The 12601-nt window shown below is 45.9% G+C and overlaps 1 long non-coding RNA gene across 1 annotated transcript in view; it reads right to left on the bottom strand.

The window, feature by feature from the left end:
- LOC139056700 (uncharacterized) overlaps window positions 1-6787 on the bottom strand; it is a 61130-nt gene extending 54343 nt beyond the window's left edge. Inside the window, exon 1 of the long non-coding RNA XR_011512460.1 lies at window positions 6637-6787. This is a non-coding gene — a long non-coding RNA (uncharacterized lncRNA). The remainder of the gene's footprint in view (window positions 1-6636) is intronic.
- Between the last annotated feature and the right edge of the window lie 5814 nt (window positions 6788-12601).

Here is a 12601-nt window from a genome sequence, read left to right as displayed (position 1 = left end):
AGAGGCTGATTAGACAAGAACGGAGGATAAGCATCGATGAATTGGCAGGGCGCGTGAACATGAGTCACGGTTCGGGTCCCACCATAATTCATGAGCATCTGTTATCGGCTCTTGTGAGCGCAATGGATGGCAGAGATATTGATCCACCGGCAGAGTACGAAGATGTTCGGCGCTGCCGAACCTCTCCGTACTCTGCAAGTTGTCACCCTTTTTATAAGGGTGACAACTTTTTTTCTGCAATTGTGACCCGGGATGAATCATGGTGCCACTACTACGAGCCTGAAACACGACGGCAAAGCTTACAGTGGAAACATTTCAATTCACCACCCCTAAGGAAAGCAAATAGGCCGCCATTTCTGCCGGAAAGGCGTTGACTTATCGATCGAATTTTCTCAACTTATTATTGATCAAATTTGCTAAACCTGGAGAGACTATCAATCGTTTCCGACATTGTGAAACGTCGGATCGGCTGCGTGTCGCATTCAAGAACAAACAACGTGGAAAATTGAGAAATGGGGTCATCTTGCTCCACGACAATGCCCGTTTCCACGTCGCTGGTGTGGTTAATACAAAACTGGCAAAGTTCAAGTGGGAAGTGCTGCAACATCCGCCATACAGCCCAGACCTGTCACCTTGAAACTTCCACATTTTGAGCATTTGAAAAAACAGCTCATGGGAACCAGATTCGTGTCGGACAATGACGTGAAAGAATCAGTTGCAGACTTTTTGAAGCAGCAACCCAAGGAGTCTTATGAGACGGGAAAGACGGGAGGGAGTTTTATGAGACGGGACAGTGGCTCAAATGTCTAAATGCTCATGGATACTATCTTTTAAAAAAAGTACCCCGTTTGTCATATATTCGCATTGGCTCACTTTCATTTGACTCGCCCTCGTACATTTTGCAGAACTCCTATTTTTTATAGTACCTTCTGTTGCGACTATAATTTCGGAGCAATTACAAAACACGACCGGTGACAGCTGCCCCTGCGCAGTACATTCTTACAAAGGACAGCATCATTGAGATTTTTCCCTGGTCGTTGCATATATGTACAAAAATGCAAACAAGGTTCTTGAATGACAGAGAGAGAGAGAGAGAGAGAGAGAGAGAGAGAGAGAGAGATGCAACTGAAACAAAGGCAGGGAGGCTAACAAAGTTCTATAAAAATATTTGTCCTCAACTTGTTCATCTCATGGCCTTTACATTTTTCATATCAGCGGCATGCACTGCTTTGCTGGTTTCAAACTGATATAGTTCTAAAGTTCGTGTGATATTTGCTTCACGTGTTAAATATACAGAAACATGGAAGCATTGATATCAGTTATTTCGGGCATAATTTTTTAGACATACATGTATATTCTCTTATGAACAAATACATATTTCACTTGTCTTGACAGTGCGTAGCGTTCAAGAATTCGTTTGCAGCATCTCTGGCAATGGCAACGCACTTATTATTAATGTTTAATGTATTTGATCCCTGGACAATTTGGAGGAGGCCGAGCTGCAAAGTGAGCATCTCTGGCAATGGCAACGCACTTATTATTAATGTTTAATGTATGTGATCCCTGGACAATTTGGAGGAGGCCAAGCTGCAAAGTGAGCCCCTCCTCGCCCCCTCCCCCACCCCACCCCCCCGAACGAAATTTCATTGTTCAGCCGCCTCACCCAACCCGGCGCCAGGAGACCGATGACCTCAGGTCCCACCAATCCGGAGGTTTGTTGCCCTTTCCCTCCGAAGGGAGCTTTTTCGGAAACACACGCTCATCACTGGGCACAAACAGGGGATGGGAGTAGCACACTGACCCCGTCTCCGGCGTGGACGCGCCAATTTGGGCGGCTGACAGGTAAAGGACAGTCGCCTCGCTAATTGCCCAAACCTCCCCTGACAGTGGCACTCCAGTGGTGGTCATAAATCATCCCATTTGGGTACAGTTTTGACGAGGCCGTCGGCCCGTTTCCCATAATCGCGCTATCCGTCACTGGAGGTTGTCGCGAGGTGAAAGGTCGATCCCAAGAGTGGTTAGTTGTGTTGGATAATAATCTGGTACGCTGGGCCATAAGTGGGCAAATGAAAACAGGGAACACAATTCACAGAAATCTTTAGCCTAGCTGAACACGAAAAGGCTTTAAGCTGGGTGGATGTGTTTTTCATTTGAGATTGGGAAAATTAAACTCGCTGTGTAAGGATAACGGTGAAGTGAGGAAACTCGAAAAGAAAAATGGATTAATAGCATCGTGTAACTCTTCAATGAAAGTGGCAAATGACGAGGGTGAGCGGAAGCAAAAGCCAAGGATTATCTTTGCATGACTGACTCCCGTATGCTCCAAAAATCCTGGGCTCGAAGCTCGTCCTCCACTCCACTGCGTGTGGTGGGCGCTCTCTTTACATGATGATGATGATGATGATGATTTATTGGCGTCCCCTTTGAAACGGGGCGGTCACAAGTAGTCACCTAGCCTACTTGAGCTAATCAGATATGATATACATAATTTTCAGTCTAACAATTTGTCTACATCTCCTTAATATGTTATCCCTTCCTTAAAACTTCTATATCGGTCATGTATCGTTAAATATGCCTGAAACGGATCCGATTCTATCAGTCTCTTCCCCGCATTTTTTTCCACCATTACTCTAAACGTTTCTTGTTTATCTCGACAGCTGACCGGTTAATGCTTCCGTCCACTTTAAATCTAAGCGATTCTGTAAAGTGTGCGTTACCTACGTGTCTCATTGGGTTAATCCCTTCCCATTCCATATTGGGATGTGCTGCGTGGTCTCCGCATTTTTGCTGCAGCATACACACGCCTCATCTTGTTGCGAGCGTTTGCTCCGGTATGTTCTTGTTCAAGAAACCAGTTCGAGCCTCAAATAGCAAGGCGCTGCACTTCATGTTATCGTACAAATTTTCTTATATACCTAATAGTCCTACGAAAATTAGATTACAGAAACAATTCAGATTTTCCTTGTATTTCCCCTGTCACAGAGATTTTCCCAGATCTTTCCTTTATATGATTTTCCTATATATATATATATATATATATATATATATATATATATATCACTATATGAAATGATTGCACATTTTTAGAGAAGTGGCGAGAAGGGCGCCGCCTTGTCGACGTGCAGTTTGGTCACAGTAGCCGAAATTCCGGGCGCCACAGAAGGTATTATAATCGCGCACCAGTGCAGGAAGTCAAGTTTCCGCCAAGGCAATGATTCTCGCACTGCATGTGTCGATCTCCGAAGATGAAGAATTGAATTTACTCACACGACTTCTGATATCCGTGAAAATAGGCAAGTAAGGTAAACCTGTGCTTGACACGTTCGGCCACTGCCTCCTTCGCATCCCTGTAATGTGTCGCACGTAGTGGAAACATACCGTTCTGTAATGTTCCAGGCGCCCTCTGCTCTCGTTCACGGATTCGGTCCGTAGACGCATCACAAGTATAGCATTTACTGTTTACAGACAATTTATTGTAGCGGAGTTTAATGTTGAGGAAACCGGAGTGGCTGGTGCCGACTTAATTAGCTTCCTTGCCAGCAAGGCGAGTGGGTATACCGAGAAGTCTTGAATAATTGTAAAGGTATTTTTTGTGAATTGGTTGCGCAGCACGAGCACTTTTGCCCTTGCTGTGAAATGTGGAAATATTGAAATTACGGGGCGACACTTGTTGGGTTAGAAAGAGCCGAGGCGATGTGCGCGATGGATTGCGCCATCTAGAAATGAATCGCAGGCTGATTTTGTCGTCGATATTAGCATAGTCTTGGTTTAAAACATTAAATTATGGGGTTTTACGTGCCAAAACCACTTTCTGATTATGAGGCGCGTCGTAGTGGGAGACTCCGGAAATTTCGACCACCTGGGGTTCTTTAACGTGCACCTAAATCTAAGTACACCGGAGTTTTCGCATTTCGCCCCCGCCGAAATGCCGCCGCCGTGACCAGGATTCGATCCCGCGACCTCCGTGTTTGGCAGCCCAACACCATAGCCACTAACAACCAGGATGGGTTAGTCTCGGTGTCTTCACATGACTGTGTGGTGCCATGAATGCCGCGAAATATTAGGTTATCACTCCGTGAGCTGCAGAAATCTGCAAGAAAAGGCATAAGATTAGATCAAGTAACGTGTCCAAATAGTTATGGATTCCTCCTGTACATATGAACTGCATACGGCTACAGCTACAACAGAATTTGCAATGAAAGCAGTCCGCACAACAAAATATAGCCGTGGAAAGTCACATTGGTATACTTTCGGAATAATAAGAACTATGACAGAACAATTCAATCACTGTTGTAAACATTCCACCACTACAGAAAAATCTGGTAAATTCTTGAAGTCAGTTCTACATGAAACTTATTTGCGATACAGAACTATAAAACTGGCTGTTTAGCAGTTATATTTATGCACAAATTATGCATAAATTATAAACTTACCTGCAGTTTAATGGATGCCAAACACGCTGTGCTGCTGGTCCCAGCGTGTGGAAAAAGTCGATTCGTCCGTGAAGATGACCTCGCCTCATTCTTCTGCTGTCCAATCTATTATAGCGAACATAGGCCTTTCCGGCAGCTGCCTCTCAGCCTTCTCATTGTGTCGGACGCCGCCGTGAATGAGAGCGCTCCGCAGATATCCTCCGCGCTTTGAAAGGGATCATCCACGACGGCGGCATAACCAGGCGGTCCTCGTCCTTAGTTGTGGCCCTTGAACGCCCATTGCGGGCCGCAACTGTACGTGAATCTACCGACTTCGCGGAAAGCTTTAATTATCCAATTCACAGCAGTTCGACTCCTATTGGTTTTGCGGCAAATTTCCCGTTGAGGTGCGCCTTTTATAAGTTAGCACACAACGTGTATTCGTTCGTCTAATAGAACTCGAGGTGCCATCTTCCCTTACTAAACTAATCCATGCCACCAGTAGGTGTACGACACCGGTTTTTTTTAGGAACAGAGAATTTCTGCTTGATGCCACTCTGCGACACGTCACGCTACTTGTACGCAGATGCGTCTATCGTGCGTAATAAAAATTTTGTACCTACATCCGTCTTTTTCTTTTCTTTTTTTCTTTTTTTTTGATAACGGTAAAACGTCATTTTACCCTTTCTCTTTCCATGGACACAGCAGCAACACTCTTCAGAACAAGATGCGATCAAAACACGCTGTCGTAGTAAAGGTTGCGTAACAAATAAGTATCGTCGCAATAACCCTTGGCACAAACTAATATCCACCCATCGGCACACCGCTCGAGGCACTCCGTGATTGCTATGCGATACTGCTATCAAGACAGAAACATGACATCCTCACTGCAGATGAGAGCATTTTGCATGAAAACAATCAAATAACAATGCGCTCCTCGGCAGTCGAATAACAAAAGGACCCATTTGGTCGAGGCAGTGCTCGACCGCAGCGCTAGGCCGAATATGCGGTCGACGGCAGGTGGCGCACTGCTAGGTGGCGCGGGCAGGCAAGTTAGGCACGCGCTCGCGTGGTCCGTAAACTTTTGGGGTCGACATCCACGGCATATGTACCCATGGCAGCGAACGGAAGCCAATACGTCTTGCAATGGCAGCTTGATGATGATGCTGGTGATGTGGATGTTGTTGCGCCCACCCGACACCCCTTGTGTCGGGTGGGCGCAAGTTTTGCGCCCTAGCCGGTACCAGTTGTGGAGGCACGGCAGCGCTATCTACATTTCGCGGGGCTAATTTCTCGGTGAAAAATTATCAACGTTTGTCGTTCGAGGCTTCTTCTGCCAAGTCGTCTACTGCGCTAGCTCACATTACATCGCATATATACAAAGCACGCAAGTGTAGAAATGAAGCACATGTGAGAATATTCGCCACAATATCGCCGTCACAATATAACCTGAATACACTCATCTGTATTCATAGCCCTCATTCTATAACGGAACTCATTACACTGGTGAGCACTGAGAGCTTTGCACGAATTCAGAGCAACGGCTTCAACGGAGATCTTGAACTAAGTACCATATGCATGTACCCTTAGTACCAACACATATCCGTTATTTCGGTGTTAACAAAAAATGAACATTGCATTGATATAGTTCCCAAAAACCGCACTTCAATATTCACTGAAACAGTACGCGTGTCACCTGTAGTTTTTCGCTGACATAGCTGAAATATACTAATTAATGAAAAGGCAATTCGAGTCACTTCGCGAGTATTCGCGGGCTTCTTTCATGCTCGGAAAAACGCTTTTATGCAGCAAGTACCGAGCAACAGAAAGATGTATGGGGAGTGTTTCATGTTGCTTTGCAATTTTCTCATTGGCACTTTCCATCTAATTATAGTAATTGAAAAGTTGATTAATTAATTAAGACTGGTTATTTAGTTAGACTGAATCCAAACAATTACCTGAGTATCTCCAAGGGACGGCAAACAACATTACCTTTTGGTTCTGTCCAACTATGTCGCATTTGCATATTTTTAAAGTTTGGCAGAAGTTAAGTGAAATACCCTGTATGCCTCGTTATATCGCCTAACACTCAAGCGAAACAAGACATGTCTGAAGATATAATACAGGGCTAGCATAGATGATTCATTCGTTTTGAAAAGGCTATATTTTCAAAAGTATTACGCGTACACACATGAAAGTTATATGAAAAGAATCACGAACTCACCAAATGTTCAATGTGCCCCTTTGGTGACACGACACACGTCCAGACGATAATCGAGCTCATTCCATACATTTTGTAGCACAGCCCTGTCAATTGTCTGCACTGCAGCATTGATGCGTTCATTGAGCTCGACTAAGGATTGCGGTAGTGGGGTAATGCGGCACATAAATAAGGTACGATGTATAAATAAGGTAATGGGGTACGTAAATAAGGTACGTAAACACAATACAAATTTGGTGAGTTTGTGGTTGTTTTCACGTATGCCCCACTACCATAATCGCCATCTGCCTTGCTTGCGTTTCCTTTCTTGAAAACGCCGCGCCCGCTAGTTTCCTGTGGGGAATGCTATGTCATGCTGATAACGCGCATGCCGTTCGTTATTGGGAAGTCACGGACTCACCGCGTTAAGAGGAAGCTTTAGCTCGGACCCAACTCCGACGCGGCCTATTCAAATGCACGTAAAACGCAATTTGAGAGAGAACGTTAAATTCTAATGACTGTTGGAAGCGGAATTCTGATTTAGGGCCTGAATTTTATGAAGAGGATCTTCAAAAATTCGAAAGCCTTAAAGAAATAGACGCATGAAGTTTATAAATGAATAGCTCTGCATCAGAAACAGATATCGCGGTTCTGTAAACGGCGTCCATTAGGTTATTCAAAGCGGAAAAATTCGATATACCAATTTGTATCTTACGTTAATTTGTTACGTTGTGTACAGGGTTCTGCAAAAGCTGTATTTCTATATTACTCATTTTTAGATTAATGTGTAACATATCAATTTTGACCGCTTTAGGTGTACTATCAGATGCAATCCACAGAATTATTATATCATTTTCCCTTGCGGAGTTACCGAGTTGTAAACTTGATAGTTTCGTTTTCTGGGAATTTTTTTTTTATTTTTGTCAATATTTAATAAAAAAATTGGCAACCTAAATTTAAAATTCGAAACAACAGTCCCTAGATTTTAAGCTTTTCTTTTAAATGCAACAAGTGGTTGCCGAGAAAGACGAATTCTTCTTTTACGTGTATTTAGATAGGAGCACCCGAGCTAAAGCTTCCTCTTACACTCTTGGGCAAAGTTACACCCGTTGGAGTGTATCTCTGCCACACAAAGATAATCGCCATCTGCCTTGCTTGCATTTCCTGACTGGAAAACGCCGCGCCCGCTACTTTTCTGTCGGGAATGCTATGTAATGCTGATAACCCACATGCCGTTCGTTACTACACTCTAAGAACAGTTTACACCCTTTGGCTTGCCCCTTCTGCCACACAAAAATAATCGTCATCTGCCTTGATGCGTTTCCTTTCTTTATCGCTGCGAGCCTGGAACTTTCCAGTAACGAACGGCACGCGCGTTATCAGCATAGAACAGTTTACACCCTTTGGAGTGCCTCTTCTGATAACGCGCGTGCCGTTCGTCACTGGAAAGTTCCGGGCTTGCAGCGATAAAGAAAGGAAACGCATCAAGGCAGATGACGATTATTTTTGTGTGGCAGAAAGGGCAAGCCAAAGGGTGTAAACTGTTCTTAGAGTGTAGGAAGTACCGGGCTCGCCGCGTTACAGGGAGGAAATGCGGACAAGACAGATGACGCTTATCATTGTGTGGCAAATGGGTGTAATTTTTCTTAAGAATGTACACTCTCATAAAAGTTTACACCCTTTGGAGTGTATATTTGCCACACAACAACAATCGTCATCTGTCTAGCCCGCATTTGCTTTCTTGAAAACGCTGCGCTCGTTACTTTCCTGTCGGGAATGCTATGTCATGCTGATAACGCGCATGCTGTTCGTTACTGGAAAGTACGTACCGGGCTCACCGCGTTAAAGAAAGGAAATGCGGACAAGAGAGGTGACGATTATCGTCGTGTGGCAGATATACACACCAAAGGGTGCAAACGTTTTTAGAGTGCACTCTAAAAACACACTCTTAGAAAAATTTACACCCTTTGGGGCTTATCTTGTCCCACAACAATAATCGCCATCCGTGTTGCCCGCGTTTCCTTTCTTTAACGCTGCGAGCCCGGTACTTCCCAGTCACGAACGACATGCGAGTTATCAGTGTGACGCAGCATTCTCGACAGGAAAGTAGCGAGCGCCGAGCTTTCAGGAAAGGAAACGCAAGCAAGGCAGATGACGATTATTGTTGTGGGACAAATATACACCCCAAAGGGTGCAACCGTTTTAAGAGTGCAGTTGCATCCTTTGGGGTGTATATTTGCCACACAACGATAATCGTCATCTGTCTTGTCCGCATTTCCTTTCTTTAACGCGGTGAGCCCGGTACGTACTTTCCAGTAACGAACAGCATGCGCGTTATCAGCATGACATAGCATTCCCGACAGGAAAGTAACGAGCGCAGCGTTTTCAAGAAAGGAAATGCGGGCAAGATAGATGACGATTGTTGTTGTGTGGCAAATATACACTCCAAAGGGTGTAAACTTTTATGAGAGTGTACATTCTTAAGAAAAATTACACCCATTTGCCACACAACGATAAGCGTCATCTGTCTTGTCCGCATTTCCTTTCTTTAACGCGGTGAGCCCGGTACGTACTTTCCAGTAACGAACAGCATGCGCGTTATCAGCATGACATAGCATTCCCGACAGGAAAGTAACGAGCGCAGCGTTTTCAAGAAAGGAAATGCGGGCAAGACAGATGACGATTATCGTTGTGTGGCAAAAAAATTGGAGGACGCTTAAGCTTCGCCTTCAAGAGTGGGACGCGACAGCGTTCCCGTCGACCCGCCAAGGGGTATAAGACAATGCGCTACGGCACAGCAATCACTTACGATGCGCCCCGCATCGGACTTAGCGCCCATTTATCACGCGGTGAGCGTCGAGCAACGCAGCGTTCGGCGCGGCAACGAAACGTGCGCCTGAGCGAACGAAACGAACCAAAGAACTCGGTGTCTCGGAGGGGAAACGATCTACGCCAGCCAAACGTCGTGATCGGCACGGGCAGAGAGATAGATAGTAATCTAAACCGGGAGCACGGCGAAGCGTCGTCAGGGGAGAGGGAGTCCCGCGACGCGCCTGGCAGCGGTCCCAATGCGCGCGCGGCGCGCCTCCTGTCGGGGCAGCGCCGTACATTGAGAGGAGGGGGTCTTCTGTGTTTGCCGCAAGATGGCTCTGCGTGTGCGGAAAGCGCAGAAGAAATGCAGCGGAAACGCACTTCGCAACTCGTGTAATTGTGACTTCTGTACGTTACATGTTCATAATTACCGATATACACCGCAGTATAACTTTCCACGGCTCGTTTCGAAGGCAACACCGCATTCACTAGAGGCGCGTTTGCACCGCTTGGAAGCATCGAACTCGTGGCTGAGTGGTAGCGTCTCCGTCTCACACTCCGGAGACCCGGGTTCGATTCCCACCGGGCCAATCTTGGAAGTTGCTTTTTATTTATGAAGCGCCTGCCGTGATTTATCGCTCACGGTCAACGCCGCCGACGCCGACACCGACGCCGACGACACCGGCTTTTCTGCGACACGAGCTCCTTAACGCTATCGCGTTAATATACAACCCAAAGGATGCAACTGCACTCTTAAAACTGTTGCACCCTTTGGGGTGTACATTTGTCCCACAACAATAATCGTCATCTGCCTTGCTTGCGTTTTCTTTCCTGAAAACTCGGCGCTCGCTACTTTCCTGTCGAGAATGCTGCGTCACACTGTTAAGGCGCATGCCGTTCGTGGGTGGAAAGTACCGGGCTCGCAGCGTTAAAGAAAGGAAACGCGGGCAGCACGGATGACGATTATTGTTGTGGGACAAGATACGCCCCAAAGGGTGTAAACTTTTCTAAGAGTGTACACTCTAAAAACAGTTGCACCCTTTGGGGTGTATATTTGTCCCACAACGATAATCGTCGTGTCTTGCCCACGTTTCCTTTATTTAACGCTGCGAGCCCGGTACTTCCCAGTCACGAACCGCATGCGCGTTATCAGTGTGACGCAGCATTCTCGACAGGAAAGTAGCGAGCGCCGAGTTTTCAAGAAAGGAAACTCGGGCAAGACAGATGACGATTATTGTTGTGGGACAAGATAAGCCCCAAAGGGTGTAAATTTTTTAAAGAGTGTACACTCTAAAAACAGTTGCACCCTTTGGGGTGTATATTTGTCCCACAACGATAATCGTCGTCTGTCTTGCCCGCGTTTCCTTTATTTAACGCTGCGAGCCCGGTACTTCCCAGTCACGAACCGCATGCGCGTTATCAGTGTGACACAGCATTCTCGACAGGAAAGTAGCGAGCGCCGAGTTTTCAAGAAAGGAAACGCAAGCAAGGCAGATGACGATTATTGTTGCGGGACAAATATACACCCCAAAGGGTGCAAACTGTTTTTACACTCTTAAAACGGTTGCACCCTTTGGGGTGCATATTTGTCCCACAAAATAATCGTCATCTGCCTTGCTTGCGTTTCCCTTCCTGAAAACTCGCCGCTCGCTACTTTCCTGTCGAGAATGCTGCGTCACACTGATAAGGCGCATGCCGTTCGTGATTGAAAAGTACCGTGCTCACAGCGTTAAAGAACACTCTTAAAACGGTTGCACCCTTTGGGGTGTATATTTGTTCCACAACAATAATCGTCATCGGCCTTGCTTGCGTTTCCTTTCTTGAAAACTCGGCGCTCGCTACTTTCCTGTCAAGAACGCTGCGTCACAGTGATAACGCGCATGCCGTTCGTGACTGGGAAGTACCGGGCTCGCAGCGTTAAAGAAAGGAAACGCGGGCAAGACAGATGACGATTATTGTTGTGGGACAAGATACGCCCCAAAGGGTGTAAATTTTTCTAAGAGTGAAAGGAAACGCGGGCAGCACGGATGGCAATTATTGTTGTGGGACAAGATACGCCCCAGAGGGTGTAAATTTTTCTAAGAGTGTAGAGTGTACACTCTTAGAAAAATGTACACCCTTTGCGGCGTATCTTGTCCCACAACAATAATCGTCATCCGTGCTGCGCGCGTTTCCTTTCTTTAACGCTGCGAGCCCGGTACTTTCCACCCACGAACGGCATGCGCCTTAACAGTGTGACGCAGCATTCTCGACAGGAAAGTAGCGAGCGCTGAGTTTTCAGGAAAGGAAACGCAAGCAAGGCAGATGACGATTATTGTTGTGGGACAAATATACACCCCAAAGGGTGCAACCGTTTTAAGAGTGTAGAGTGTATAGAGTGTACTATAGAGTGAGACTCGAGCGCAGCGTTTTCAAGAAAGGAAATACGGGCAAGACGGATGACGATTATAGTTGTGTGGCAAATATACACTCAAAAGTGTATGTGTACACTCTCAAAGGAAAAGTTTACACACTTTGTAGTGAGACGTTTACACCCTTTTGGGTGTATATTTGCCACACAACGATAATCATCATCTGTATTGCCCGCATTTCCTTTCTTAAAAACGCTGCGCTCGTTACTTTCCTGTCGGGAATGCTATGTCATGCTGATAACGCGCATGCCGTTCGTTATTGGAAAGTACCGGGCTCGCCGCGTTAAAGAAAGGAAATGCGGACAAGACAGATGACGATTATCGCTGTGTGGCAAATATACACCCCAAGGGTGCAACTATTTTTTTAGTGTACGTGTTTCATCATCATCATCAGCTTGGGTACGCCCACTGCAGGGCAAAGGCCTCTGCCATACTTCTCCAACTACCCCGGTCATGTACTAATTGTGGCCATGTTGTCCCTGCAAACTTCTTAATCTCATCCGCCCACCTAACTTTCTGCCGCCCCCTGCTACGCTTCCCTTCCCTTGGAATCCAGTCCGTAACCCTTAATGACCATCGGTTATCTTCTCTCCTCATTACATGTCCTGCCCATTTCTTTTTCTTGATTTCAACTAAGGTGTGAATAACTCGCGTTTGTTCGCTCACCCAATCTGCTCTTTTCTTATCCCTTAACGTTACACCTATATATACGTGTATATACGAATAACTTGCCCAACTTGACGTTTTCATCTACCGGACCATACAAA

Source organism: Dermacentor albipictus, chromosome 1, assembly GCF_038994185.2.
Source record: "Dermacentor albipictus isolate Rhodes 1998 colony chromosome 1, USDA_Dalb.pri_finalv2, whole genome shotgun sequence".
Lineage (NCBI taxonomy): Eukaryota > Metazoa > Arthropoda > Arachnida > Ixodida > Ixodidae > Dermacentor > Dermacentor albipictus.
Note: the sequence above shows the minus strand (reverse complement) of the source record. Positions and strands in the feature narration are given on the sequence as shown.